Genomic DNA, 13873 nt, shown 5'->3' with positions numbered 1-13873 from the left:
GAAATTTTGTTACTTTGGTTGTCTGGTTTCTCGTTTGTTTGCCCACAGCCATACAGAAAAGCCACAGCACAGCCAGCTCAGGACACCCAACTTCACCTGGGCTATGACAGAAACCAGGTGTGACATGGCTATTAACACAGAAATATTACTCAAACACTCCTCTGTGACAGCACCTTGATTTTGACAGGTCAGGATACTATGTGCTTACATCTATTACATCTAGAAAATGAAGTAGATAAAGTAAAAGAAATAGAAACCCTGAAAGTTATTTGCATCATTTAAACACATTTGGGATGGGATTCAACTAATCTAAGTTCAGATGGAAGTAAATCCGGGTTCCTTTGGAGTCCACAGTGAGAGACAGGCACTTCTGCAGCATGTGATTCATCTGATTCGCTCCAGATGCCTGCACTAGGATTTGTGAGAGAGGGTTGTGCCCCAAAATTGCTTGTTTCCTTACTGAATTTGGAGGGAGACATGGGAGTATGCTGTGATGGAGACCCAAGCATCATGGGAGGGGTCTTCCCTCCTCACAGCCCTTAATGACTGCTCTGCGGGTGTGCTGGGGTTGTAAAAACTCTGAGCGATGCTCAACCTCTCTCCCTCAGAGTGACCACAGTGCTGCATTCTGGTGCAAAAAGCTGCAGTTGTTTTTCCATGCATCTTCCTTCTGAGCCCACAGAAAGCCTGGAGCAGGTAAGGCTGAACCCATGGGGTGGCTGCCAGCAGGCAGCAGAGCACCAGCTTTTAGAGTAATTTCTTAATTACATTACTTCAGAATGATTTTCTCTGGATGTTTCTTCAGCTTTCAATGTTTCAGACACCAGTGCCATAAGCTGTGCAGACAGCCCGAGGCACAGTTCCAGCTGGAGACCTCACTCCCTTCCCAGCCTCCCCCACATTCTTTTTCCCTAGTCAGTGGTTTGGGTGGTCCCAGACCACACCGTTCCTCACTGTTGTGGGTCACCCAGGACTTTCATCTTGACCTCTTCCCTTATCTTTATGTCTGAACGACCCTATTCCTCAGTTGTGCTGAGCATCTGCAGGGTTCAAGCAGAGACAACTGAAAGCCACAAATACCACACAGATCCAAGACTGATACCAGCAGCATACACTTTCTTCTCACTGTGGTATAGCTCTTCTCTCCTGATAAAAAACATTCCCTGCCAAGGTATGCCCTCCATAAAACATGGAAGGAAATGTGGCTAAGGCTTCCCCTGTTATGCAGACTTCACCTGCTCTGGGCTCCAGGGTGGTGGATGTGACCAGTTTAGGCCAGTAACTTCTCTTTGCAAGGGCACAACTGCTTTGTGTCCAAGGGGGATTGTGGTGCTGCTGTGTACGGGTCATCAGCACCCACCTCCAAACCTTTCCCAAAACTGTGGTAACCACAACTGTGGTCACCGCCTGGATCTGCTCACAATTTGCTCCTGCGTGCATGTGGCTCCCGTATTTGTGGTGTGTGCTCCTCAGCATGGTGTTGCTGCACACATGGCACCCTTGTGTCATGGGTCCATTGTCCTTACCATGGTGCTCCTGCAAGGTGGCACATGGTCCCCAGAGTGGTGCTTCTGTGTCTCTGCACAGGAGGAGAGCTCAGTCCCCCGTATGCGACTGCTCGTGAGGGAGGTGTCAGAAAATTGCAATAACTGTCACACGAGGTAGCAGAGCACTCCCCTTAAACTGTGACCTTTCCCATCTCAGACCCAGCCACCAGGATTCAGTGATGTCTCCCAACACTCCTCTGCCTACACTGGAGGCTCGGGGGAGACCTTATTGCTCTCCACAACCCCTGAAAGGAGGTTGTGGTGAGCTGGGGGTCAGCCTCTTCTCGGAGGTAAGTAGCAACAGGACAAGAGGGACTGGTTGCAAGTGGTGTCGGGGGAGGTTTGGGTTAGAAATGAGGAGAAATTCCTTCTGAGAAAGAGTGGTTGGGCATTGGAACCCATTGCCCAGGGAGGTGGTGGAGTGACTGTCCCTTGGGGTGTTCAAGGAAAGGTTGGGTGAACGGGTGAAATATTATTCACACATGGTTTAGTGAATAATATAGGTGGTAGGGGGACAGTTGGACTAGATGATCTTGAAGGTCTTTTCCAACCTTCCTGATTCTATAATTGTATGATTCTATGAGGGGGCCAGCTGTCAAATCATCACTGCCTGAATCCTCCAGGCCAGGTACCCACATGCCCCATGGCTGGTGGAGGCAGTGGGTCTCCTGCAGTGCTCTGCTACCTTGCTTCATTTCTCTCTTGTCAAACAGGAAAGAAGAGTGTGTGGTGTAAAATTCCACACTCCCTCCCAATTGCCTTTTAATCACACATTTATGTTTGCATTTGCCCTGCTTCACTGCAGCACAGCTGTACGCCTGGAAACCAGCAGCACTGCAACAGAAGAGAGGAGAAATCACATTACTGTCTCCACCCTCATTCTTAAATAAAATTGATTTTGTTGACACCTTTTGCTTGTTAGGAGTACTGCCTAATTACTGTAACAGGGAATGCTCCCAGACCTGCACTGTTCATGGCTGCTCACAGTCCTGAGTTTTCAGAGAGGGAACAAACTGCAGCAGCATCCAGCATCCAGCTTCCATTGTGTGTGGTGGCAGCTCTGCCCCAGGGGCTTTGTTAGGCCACCTCAGGCACCTCACACAATGGCATGAAAAGGTTCTCCTCTTGTCAGCAGCACCAGATTTGTTGAAAAAGAAAGGAAAAAGATTTCAAACAATTGCCTTTGGTTGCAAGAGCACAGATTGTAGTAGACAGCTCGGATGTGTCATTATTTTTTTAATGCAATTAATACAATATTAATTTAGGTGCTGACAGCATTGCTTATTACCTAAGGAACTGATTTTGATTGCTTGAATTTTTACTTTGAACTACATTTATCACCAACTGCCATGGACTTGTGGAAATCTGAGATTTCCTCACTCAGGTCTTGATCACACTCTCTTGGCTTGCTGGGAACGGGACCATGGCTGCAGCGTGACCTGCCTTCCCTCACCTACCACCAGCCGCTTTGCCTGGCACTGCTGAGGACGTTCCCACTTAGCCAGAGTATCCTTCACAACACCTGGAAGACTGAACAGCTGAAAATGATGATGAAGATGAGTACAAAGTATGGGGTGGTGTTATGCATGAGGTACTTGCCTACTAATGCATATTAGTTCTTCTTCTGAGGAGGAAACTGTTGAACCTCTTCTGCCCGAGGCAATGGAAGTCAAATCCAACTGAGACTACAGCAATATATAGTAAACAGAATTAATGTTCCCATCTGCAGACCCCCCCCCCCCCACCAAACCTTTTTTATGTCTTTACTGCAACTGAGAAATGTCATCACTGTAATATGTCCATTGAGCTATGTCCAAAGCTCATAGAAACCAAAGTCACTGCGTTCCTTTCCTGCAGCCACCACTGGATCAGGACCTTCTGGCAGCAGGCGATGCAGCTGCTATGAGATGAGCTTCGTACACAGGTTAAAAGATATTGTATTTTTGTATTAAACAAATACTGTTTAATGCTGTGGAAAATAAAATTATTATGCAAAATGCTTAGTACTAAACTAGTGTTATCAGAAAAAAAGTTATTTGTCTCCGGTATGTGACATGCTCTGAGATCACCAATGAACATGTTCTCAGTGGGAGAAACTGTTAAGAATCAAAGAATAGTTTGGGTTGGAAGGTTGAACTTTAAAGTTCACATAGTCCAACCCCCCACCTGCAATGAGCAGGGAAATCTTCAACTATGGGTTTGGTGGGTTGGGCAGGTTTAAAGGAAGTTCCTATGTCTGGAAGAACTCGTGCAAAGAAACCCGAGCAGCCCTGCAAACTGCCAGGCACCTGTGAAAGGGGACACTATTTGGCAAAATAGCTTTGGCTAGCAACTGCTTCATAGACCCCTTTTCTCCATGAGCTTAGGGTTAAGTCTTGGAGCTGCAAAAACATGCTCAGGTCCCTGCTCTGTGACAGCAGCCTTGGCCTGGAAAAGGTTCTGCGCGCCTCTGTCCTACCTCCTTTCTACTCTGGCCTCCCAGGGTTACACCATGCAGTAAAGTTGGTGGCAAAAATCTCTGTTGCACCAGCCAGCAACTGGTCTAGTCCTGAAGAGCACATCCAGGTGAACCTCAGTTCTGGTGGTAGTCCCCAGCCAGTCAATTTGTTTTCAAGCTAGGTGGGGCTGTTGCAAGGTGCATGGACCCTGTGCAGCAGCAGACTGGGTTCCACCCAAAATCTGCCTAAGCTGTGATGTTCCCGCATAGAAGAGGCAAAGAGGCTCTAGGACAGGTAGAGAAAGTGCAAAAGGAGCCCATCTGGGCTCCAAGCACCAAGGTAAAGGAGGGGAAAACTCGGCATTCTTCCCTGTCATGGCCACCACCTCTGGGCTACGTTCAGTAATGGTTTCACATGCCAATTCCAGAAGCCTTAAAACAGTTGTGTAACCATTTAGAGAAGTTTAGGTGTTTCTCTGGTTTGTTGGCTATTGGGTTCACACCACTGAAAACTCTTGCAGATGCCTTCTCTCAGAGGCTGTTCCTGGCCAGCGCAGCTCCAGGGAGGGATGTACACGTACAGAAACTGCCATGGAAACAACTCTAAAAGGAGACTCCTCACTTGATGAAGGATGCATTGTGCTCCTCTGAGCTTCATGCATCAATCATCAGGCTGCTGATGTAGAATTTGGTTTTTTTAACATGGTGTTGCAAATTATCTGCAGGACAGAAAAAAGAGATTCCTCCTTCAAAATCAGCATTCCTTTGCCTGGCTCTATCTCATTCACCTAAGACATACCTCAGTTTGGGGTGAGCCAAAAGGGCTGCCCTCTAAAAACATCATAAAAACCAGTATAACATCAGCTAAAGAAATCTGCTGCCTCTTACCCTTTCTAGAGGTGAAGTTTAAGATCAATTGCTGCAGAACAGCAGCACCTCTGGTGTTTCTTTGAAGAGGAGGAGGATGGGAGTTTCCTTCTGGGGAAATTGATCTTAGCAAGACTCTGAAATCAGATGCACATGCATTAGAGTCTGCCATTGGGTGAGACACCCCCTCACAATGACATCTATTGCCTGGTACGCCTGGTAGGAACCAGCTTTCACTCAGGAGCTCTGTATGACCGAACCCAGTTGCTCATGGACTGGAAGTGACACCTGTACAGACCTTCTCTGTAGTCCAAACCATGACTTCTTGTAGTCCATGACTGCAATTTGCAGAGCCAGTAAAGCTGTTTCTCAAGCCTTTGCTACTGTGTTAGTTCCCATTCTGAAACAAGAAGCTCGGATCTATTATTTCCTCCAGCAATGGTTCAGCAAAGCCATTGCCATGACCTAGAAAGGATGGGCTATAAATACTCACCTTAAAAACCTTTTCAAATTGAAAGCAACCCAGGCCCTTAAAGGATCCCCAGCACTCTCTTTGGCACCAGCACGTTCTGTAAGATATGGTTGGGTAAGTTGGTTGCTGATTTCCCCCCAAACTTGAGAAACACACAAAAATGGGTTGCAGCAGAGCTTCCAGAGCTGCATTGATGAGCCAGACTCCCTGTCCCCCCATGCGCTGTAGGCCGTACGATGAACACTGCCATTAGGGTTGCTGGCAAGCTTCCATGGGAGATGTAAAGACCAGGAGTTCCCAGGCATGGCTGGGGTGTGTGTGGCTACCCAATGCAGGACACATTCATAAAGAACATTTTGCTTTCATTGTTTTGCTCCTTTGACATTAGGATACAACTCTGTCATGCACCACAATGTGAGTGAGACATCACAGCAGGTTCTGGATGGATATACCTTCAGACTCTGCTGTCATAAACCACCAGAACCCAGCCAGGGCCAGTATGTCCCAGGACTGCAAGGCTAAGGCAGAACACTTTCTGCAACTAACCCAAGAGGAGAGCAATGTATATATGCTATAGCTTGCTGTCTTCAGCTCTCAATCTGAGTAACCCATTAACATCTGGGCTATTTCAACATGAACGTGGAGCAATATCCAAACATACCCCTGGGGATTTTGGAAGAAGGTCACACACTACTCACTCTCCCAGACCTGTGGGGTTATGTGATTCCCACCACAAGCCCTGCAAGATCTGTGATGAGGTGAGTCTCCTGGGGGTTGCTTCCTCCACGGGAACCCTGTGGCACCAGGGTGGAGCTGCCACTGCTTTGTCCCTTGCAAGCAGGGACCTTTTCCAGCAGGAATGACTGCATTAGTGAGAAGGCACCAAGACAGGAGCAGCCAGAATGAACATGAGATAGGGCTGGAAAGGCATTTCCCAGGACAGGCACCTCCAACACCTCCAGCAAAACAGTGCCTCAGCTCCCAGCTTCCTCCACCACACCAAACACAGACCCCATTGGTGCACCTCTAGCCCATGGTTTCAAGTGAGGATGCCAGTGGCACCAAGACATCTTTTTCCTCCTGGTAACTCATCACAGAAGATGACAGCAGCCTGAAACTGCTCTCCCTTGACTCAGGAACCTCCTTCCTGTCCTGGGAACAGTCGTGCCTTCAGGAAGGCAGAGCACAAAACAACTCAGAATCACAGAATCACAGAATTATCAAGGTTGGAAAAGACCTAAAAGATCATCCAGTCCAACCATTCACCTATTACTACTAGCTCCCACTAAACCATGTCCCTCAATACAACATCCAGTCTAGTTTCTCTGGGGACCTTTTGCTCACCTGTTTCTCCTTGCACTGCACAAATCTGTCCCGAGGTGCTGCTGAAGGAGTAGGAACTTGGGATACTTGCTTAAAAAAAACCCCACAACAGGGAAGGGGTTTCACTTTCACATTGCTATTGCTCTTTTCTTGTTAATTTTGAATTCTTTTCCTCAACACCTTGCAGTTGACATCCCTCATTATTCACTTCCTCCCTACTGGGCCTAAATAGTCCGTATCATTCCATCTTTCTCCCAGAAAATGCTTTCACAACTTTGCTAGGCTCTGATCCTTACAATGTTCAATAGCTGCAGTACAAATTGCACCTTTATTAAACTGACTGGAGAGCTGCCAAGGAATTTTATAGGATTGTCTCTTATTCTGGCACTTCCCTCCTCTAAGCTAATGCCCGTGGTTCTGGGGATTTAGCTGATGTGAGGACTTACCTGCTGCTCTGAACCTTCTCCTCTCTTTCTTTGTGGGGTTCTCCAGTTGAGGCTGGAGTAGAAACCACATAGTATCTTGTGATGAGACACCAGTGACAGAAAGACAAGAATGTTCTCCCTTGGGGATGGGCACACCTTTTAAAAGCATGTGAAAATACACCTTGGACATGGCCTAGGGGATGAGGTGGAATTATGGGAAACATTTTTTGCCTGAAGGGCAGAGATGACTGCTTCAGTGAAATGTGGTCATCTCACTGGATGAGAAGCATCTCACTTCAAGTACATCAGCTGCAGGAGCTGTGCAAGACACAAGAACATGTATACAAACAACCCGGGCTCCCATCTCCAACCAACCTGAACTGAACGAACACAGGGGTGGAGAGTTCAAATTGTTTCCTCTTCAGTTCCCTCAGCTGACATTAAGCCCATCAAAGCCTGCTCTTCTTCCCATTCTTTTTCAAAACTTACTTTTTATTAAAAACTTTTCACCTTTAATCCCAATAAGGGCACTGATACTGCCAGAACTCATCAGAAGAAAGAAAGAAAAAAACAAAAAAAAAACCCCCTTTATTTCTTAAATTAATGGAAATACTTATTCTTTTGACTACCACCAACAGTTGTTCTGTACTCATGTGGATGTCATGTCTGGGACTACAGAAAGGACAAAGAGAAAACGGTTTTATAAGTAGCAGGGCAGGGATACTTCTGGGATTACTTTTTTCCAGAGGTACCAAGGCTGATCATTTTGCAATGATGGTGGGCCCCTTCCTTTGCCTCAACGACACAACTTTCTCCTGAGCTGAAAAGCTAACTCTTTACTTCTGAGTATTAAAAAATATTAACTGAAGACTAGAAGTGCAAATACACATTTATGTTGCCCTGCATAACGCATGCTCAAAGTGGAAACCATCTTCATGACTGGAGGAAGCATACTGTTTACTAAGCAAACATACTAAGAAATAACATCACATTTCATGTTTTAAACCAGTAAAAGGCTTTCAGTGCTTTGGCACAAATGAAATGTTAGCAGTTTAAACTACACAGCTGACAAGGATGTTCCTGCTAATTTCCCAGAAAGGACTCAAGGCTTCATGTTTTATGAGCCAGAATCTTAGTGTTAAAAACCAAACAGAGGACTTACAAGTATTTAAGCACGTGGTACATGACAACCCACTAATGCTTTGAACAATTCCTTTCCCTGTGACTGTGAACAAGGAACAACTATTTAAATAAACAAACAAAAAGGAAGAAAATGCTAAAAAACCCTACCTGTCCTGGTACAGGGGAGAAGACCTTGCGTTCTTCTGGGAGAAACCAAGCAAGACTACCTGTGTTTGCAAAGAACCAGCTACTGAAGCATGTTTGTTATTATTTTTTAATGTGTACAAACTCAAACTTGGGTATCAGCCACAGCCCAAAGAAGAATCACAAAATCACAGAATCATAGGGGTTGGGGAAGGGACCTCAGGAGGTCCAACCCCCCCTGCCAGAGCAGGTTCCTCAGGACAGATCGCACAGGTAGGCATCCAGATGGGTCTTAAATATCTCTAGAGGAGGAGACTCCACAACCCCCCTGGGCAGCCTGTCCCAGGGCTCTGTCACCCTCACTGTGTAAAAGTTCTGCATATTGGTGCGGAACTTCCTGTGCTCCAACTTGCAGCCATTGCCCCTTGTCCTGTCCCCACAGGCCATTGAAAAGAGGGTGGCTCTTTCCCCTTGTGTCCCACACTTGAGATACTTACAAACATTTATAGGATCCCCTCTCAGCCTTCTTTTCTCAAGGCTTATGAAGCTGGCTTAATACTAGTGGTTTTTCTTTCCAGACCTCTGAAGTGCAAGCTGCGAGCCCCCTGCTCAGCACCAGCAGGCCTTGCACTCCAAAGCTTTCACCTCCTGCACAGCTGCAAGCACCAGGTGAAAGGGACCCTTGTTTTCAGTATCCACCTTTCTGCCACTCACCAATTTGGGTCAAGGCAGGTAAAACCAGGGCAATAAAGATTTAAACTTGGGGAACAATTCCGTGAAGCTTTCAGCACTCCACATCAGGAAAGGAAGAAGGATCTTTGCTGCTGCTTTGGCATTTTGTGAACATCTGCTAAAAAGTGTTCCCAGGACTGCCACCAGTGCCTGGGTAAAACCACACTTTGTGAGGGGAGCAAGAGAGTCTGGGCAGCTTTTCACAGCTCTGACAAACAGGAGGGCTACCCCGCGGCTCCTCACGCATAGCCAGCTCTTGCATCCTCAGGCCAGCAACAGAGCAAACAACCAACGGTGTCACTGAAGGACTTTTTAAAGGACCTGGGTATCTTCAGATACTTTCTCCTTTTCTTACACAAAACTACCAAAAAAAAGACACTACAGAGAGAAAAAGACTCGACCGAACAATTAGCTGAAATGCCGTGATGCCTCACCAGTTGCTGGGAAACAATACAGGGATTTAATTCTTTCCCTACTCAACTTACACCCTTGTAAATGTTCCATGGCTGCTCTATCAGTGGCTTTACTCCACAAAGACGACGAGTTCTTGGGTGAGAAGATATTCACCAACATAACAGTATCCTGGAAATACAGGTAGCTAGGCTTGGCCCTTTTAAATACATACCTCATTTCCACAGCCACTGATGTCACACAGCAGTGGCTGGGTGGAATCCTTGGAGCCAGGCTATATGCGAAGTTGGAACAGGTGACAGGAGCTTGAAAGGGATCAGGGAATGTGAACCCATGCACTCCTAAACCCCACTTAGGTGTTCAAAATGTATACAATCTTTTCTGTCCCTTCTCCCTGAGCATTTGCTCACTCCCCTTGCCCATCAGTCACCATCCCATCTCTCTCTCTCTCGCCCCCACCTGAAAGCTCTTTACCACACTAGTGTCTCACCCATCTCCCTTCTGGTATTTTGCCTAGGAGAGCTGGGCTGAGGGAAGAGTGTCTTTTGTAAAGGTAACATTACACTGCAACTACCCCTATTAAGGATGAGGAAGAGATGAACTTACCATTTCAGCTCCTTCCCTGCCCAAGACTTCTGTTATACCCAGTCATGAACAGATGCATATCTTCCATTACAGACCAACAGCAAGGAACTCTGAAGTAAGGAGGAGGTCTCTGATTGCAAAGGGAAGAGCATGAGAGGCCCCATGCAGGGTGCAGGTACCGCCCTGCCCATGGGCAGGAGAGGGGAAGCGCTGCCCATCAGCACCTGCAGCGAGCTGGGGCCCTGCCAAGGCAGAGCTGCTTGCCTGAGGCTGCCAGCTCTGACCAGAGTAGCATGACACAACAAGCAGGCACTAATCAATAACGTGCATTATGAGAACCTGTGGTCCTCATGGGTGTCCAAAGAGATGGCTAATTAATTAGTGTCCCAGACAGTAACACCAGCTGAAGTTTGGAAGCATGTGCCCCATTACATGCTGGTTTCAAGCACCTGTGCCACGGCTCATGTGTTGAGGCTTTCGGGTTTCAACACTTCAAATCTAAAAGCTGCCAGAGGAAAGATCTTTCACTTGAGAAACTGGAAACCCCCTTAACCAAGCCCCTGGGGTCGGCGTGTCCTGTGCTGCAGCCACAGTCACAGCTCTCGGGAGACCCACACAAACCCTACGGTTCGCTCTACCCTAAGCAAAGGGTATCTCAAATCAATGCTTCCAAAACTGCATTAGCAGTTGCTGGTATCACCCAGAGACTCTTGTTTTGTGTTTGATTATCAAGCACCCTGTTAAATCTTGGTAAGTTCTTGGCCTTGCATGGGTTGCATTTCAGTTTCGCTGAGAGTCCCCACAGACCTCGGAGCGAGCGGAACCAAAAAGCTGTCGCTCGACTCACTCTCCATCATACACAGTCCTACACATAACACGTGTCACAGTGCACAACATGAGCACGACAAAACAAAACACCAGTGTTCACAAAAAGTGGAAATTGGAGGATGTAACTGCCATTCACTCCAAACAGTAACGCAACCCAGACAGCTTAACAGAAAAAACCTTCTACAGAATACAAAAGAGTCAGTGAAAACGGGAATGGGGTGAGTGCCTACTTCTTCCTTTCAGGGCTGCAAGGTTTACTGGCCACCTCTCTTTCTTTCTCCACCTATCCACAAAGCCTCTCACAGGACAGAGTCATAGGTACTAAGAAAACAAATTTTGCTGCATTATAGAGACATACTGTGAGCATTTTAAAGGTAATTAATATTGTACATGTTTAATCCAAACCCCCAACCTTCTGTTCAATAAAATCACCTGTCAATTTATGCTTAGGTCAGTATTTACAAAAAGAAGCATTTTCCTCAATGACTGAATACAATTATTTCTAGAAGAAAAGATGACTAATAAAGCAGATTTGTTCTCAAAAAATTGCATGAATTTTCCACTAATTCTCACACTGAACCGTGTTTTCCCATCTAATTTTCTTTTGGTCTTGAGGCTCCTACTTCACCTGTGAATGGTTCAAAACTAGTTCTCAAACTGAAGAGAGAGATGTAGAGCAGATACTGGCATGACCTGAAAAGTTTGGAAAAATCCCATGGACTGCATTGCCCACACCATTGGCAGGGCTCTGGGCTGGCAGGGCACTACAGTCCCCAGGCTGGATTTCTCCAGAGAGCAGAGCGTGAGCTCACAGGGATGTCTGGAATGGCCAGGATGCCACTTCACACACTCACTTAGACCTTTTCCTAAGGCAAAAGCGAGGGCATGTTCCTGGTACGTACCATTAACTCGGGAGCTGAGCGTAGAACGTGGCATCACACACTTCCCTGCACAGCAACCTGCAGGTAACTCTATGGCCACAACCCGATCTAGTCCAGTGGCTGACAGTTCTTACAGAGAAAATGCATTTGCCCTGAACTCCTCATTATTCTAAAACTCCATGTCCTGATTTTTTCAGGACTGAGGCCTTTTACTGCATTTTGCATCACCATTCCTACACACAGTGCATACATTGAGCCACAATTCCTTCTTGTCTGCAATATGACAGTCAAGCTCCTTAAAACATTCAAGCTATACACAGTTAAACACTTGAAAAACATTACTGCTGATGATGGAATAGCTCCATCTTCTGGAATTAAAGTTGTTTTCTTGACACCCATCTTTCTATTTCCAACAAGGGTCTATGTGCACAAGTCACTGTCTCAAAACCTAATGAGTATTTTTAGTTTTATGGAAGATGAATCCTGGGTAAAGAACAGGAGGAATTTAAGATAATAATATGATCTCTGATAAACTTCAGGGAGCATGCCCTATTTTCCAGTGACACCGAAAATGCATGTCTGCTGCACACCCTGCCATAGCAAAACCTGATATTATTTAAGAAATAGTTGCTCATTTCATTTTGAGAATACGAATTTAAACACTGTTTCAGACTAAACATGCTACATACATGTATGTAATGCAAACACATACATACCTAAACTTTAGTCTTGGTTTATAGGGTGCTTTAAGCTTCACCTTAAAAGTCTGTAGTTTTACAAGAGTGTGTTTGCAGTTAAAACACTGTCCTGAACAGGGAGTGATTAAATCCCTGCTGAAATATGTGAGGTCTGAACTATAGAGAAGGAGCTATATGTGATCTTTATTGCTATTTATCAAAAAACCTGAAATGTATGCTTAAATTAAGTTCTTCCAATTAAACCCATGATGCATTTTAGGAAGATTAAATAATAATGATTCCCATGTATAAAATACAATTTATGGTCAAGTCAGGTGTTCGGCTGGTGAGGCCAGAACAAAACCACGATTACAAGATCTGATTTTATCACTTTGTTTAGGTACTGTGGGCACATTCTATGGCTGTTGCTTGAAAAACCCAGTGTTAACAAACTAAGTTCTTACGTACTCACTGAGAAAGGGAAAAGAGCACTGAAGCTGTTAGTGATCTACTGACTGCTGCTGTGTAGCATTTCTTGATTTCACAGGAAGGGCAGAGCCACCAGGAAGGGAAAAAAAAATAAAAAGGAAAAATTTAACACCTCTGTCTACTTCTGAAACAGTGGTATACCTAAAGTTAATACATACCCACGGACACACAAGAAGAGCAGAACTTTAAATAAACTTGCTTAACAAAACAAAGCAACTGAAACTTTATTTCTCTATATAGGAAGAGGTGTCCCTACGTGCATTCTTTTTAAGCTAAGGAAAATGAAAAAGCCATGCAGCCCTTGCAAGAAATAAATCCTAAGGTGGTAATAGATATACATAGCAGGTTTCCCCATTAGTAGTTGGTTCTTCTCAACAGATGCAGAGTGTCATTTAAGAGAGCCAAAATTCTGACTTTATAGTAGAATATTCTACTACAATTTTTTCAGTACAATAGCAAAACCATTGCATGGAGTGCCACGCTGCTCACAGCAGTTAAGCAAGAGCAAGTAACAAAACTTAAGCAGCTAAACGTGTACCAAACTCCTTCTGCAAAGTAAACAACGAAAAGAGAGAAAAAATGCAAAGGGCTGTTCTTTCAAAAAGTTCTCTTGTGACGTTCTGCAACTTCACGTCTCATATGGCTTTTGAATGGAGGCAGCATTAGTTCAAAAAATCTTCCCACCCAGAGTCAAGTATTGACTGCATTGAAATACAGGGATGCAAGGAGAAATGGGAGTTAAAAATTTAGCATACCATATTACACTTTATGTAATAGAGCATTAAAATCCCTTTTGCTAAGGCTACAAAGGACAAATTTACAGTAATATGAGGTACCAGCATTTATGGTCAGAGAAGTAAAGATGGAAAAGAATTACATAGCATTGTCATCAGACATTTCTCTTTCTTGTTTGGGGTTTTTTTTGGGGGGGGA

Source organism: Gallinula chloropus (genome assembly GCF_964237585.1).
Source record: "Gallinula chloropus genome assembly, chromosome: 1".
NCBI classification, from domain to species: domain Eukaryota; kingdom Metazoa; phylum Chordata; class Aves; order Gruiformes; family Rallidae; genus Gallinula; species Gallinula chloropus.
The sequence above is the reverse complement of the archived record's forward strand: the minus strand, read 5'-3'. Positions refer to the sequence as shown.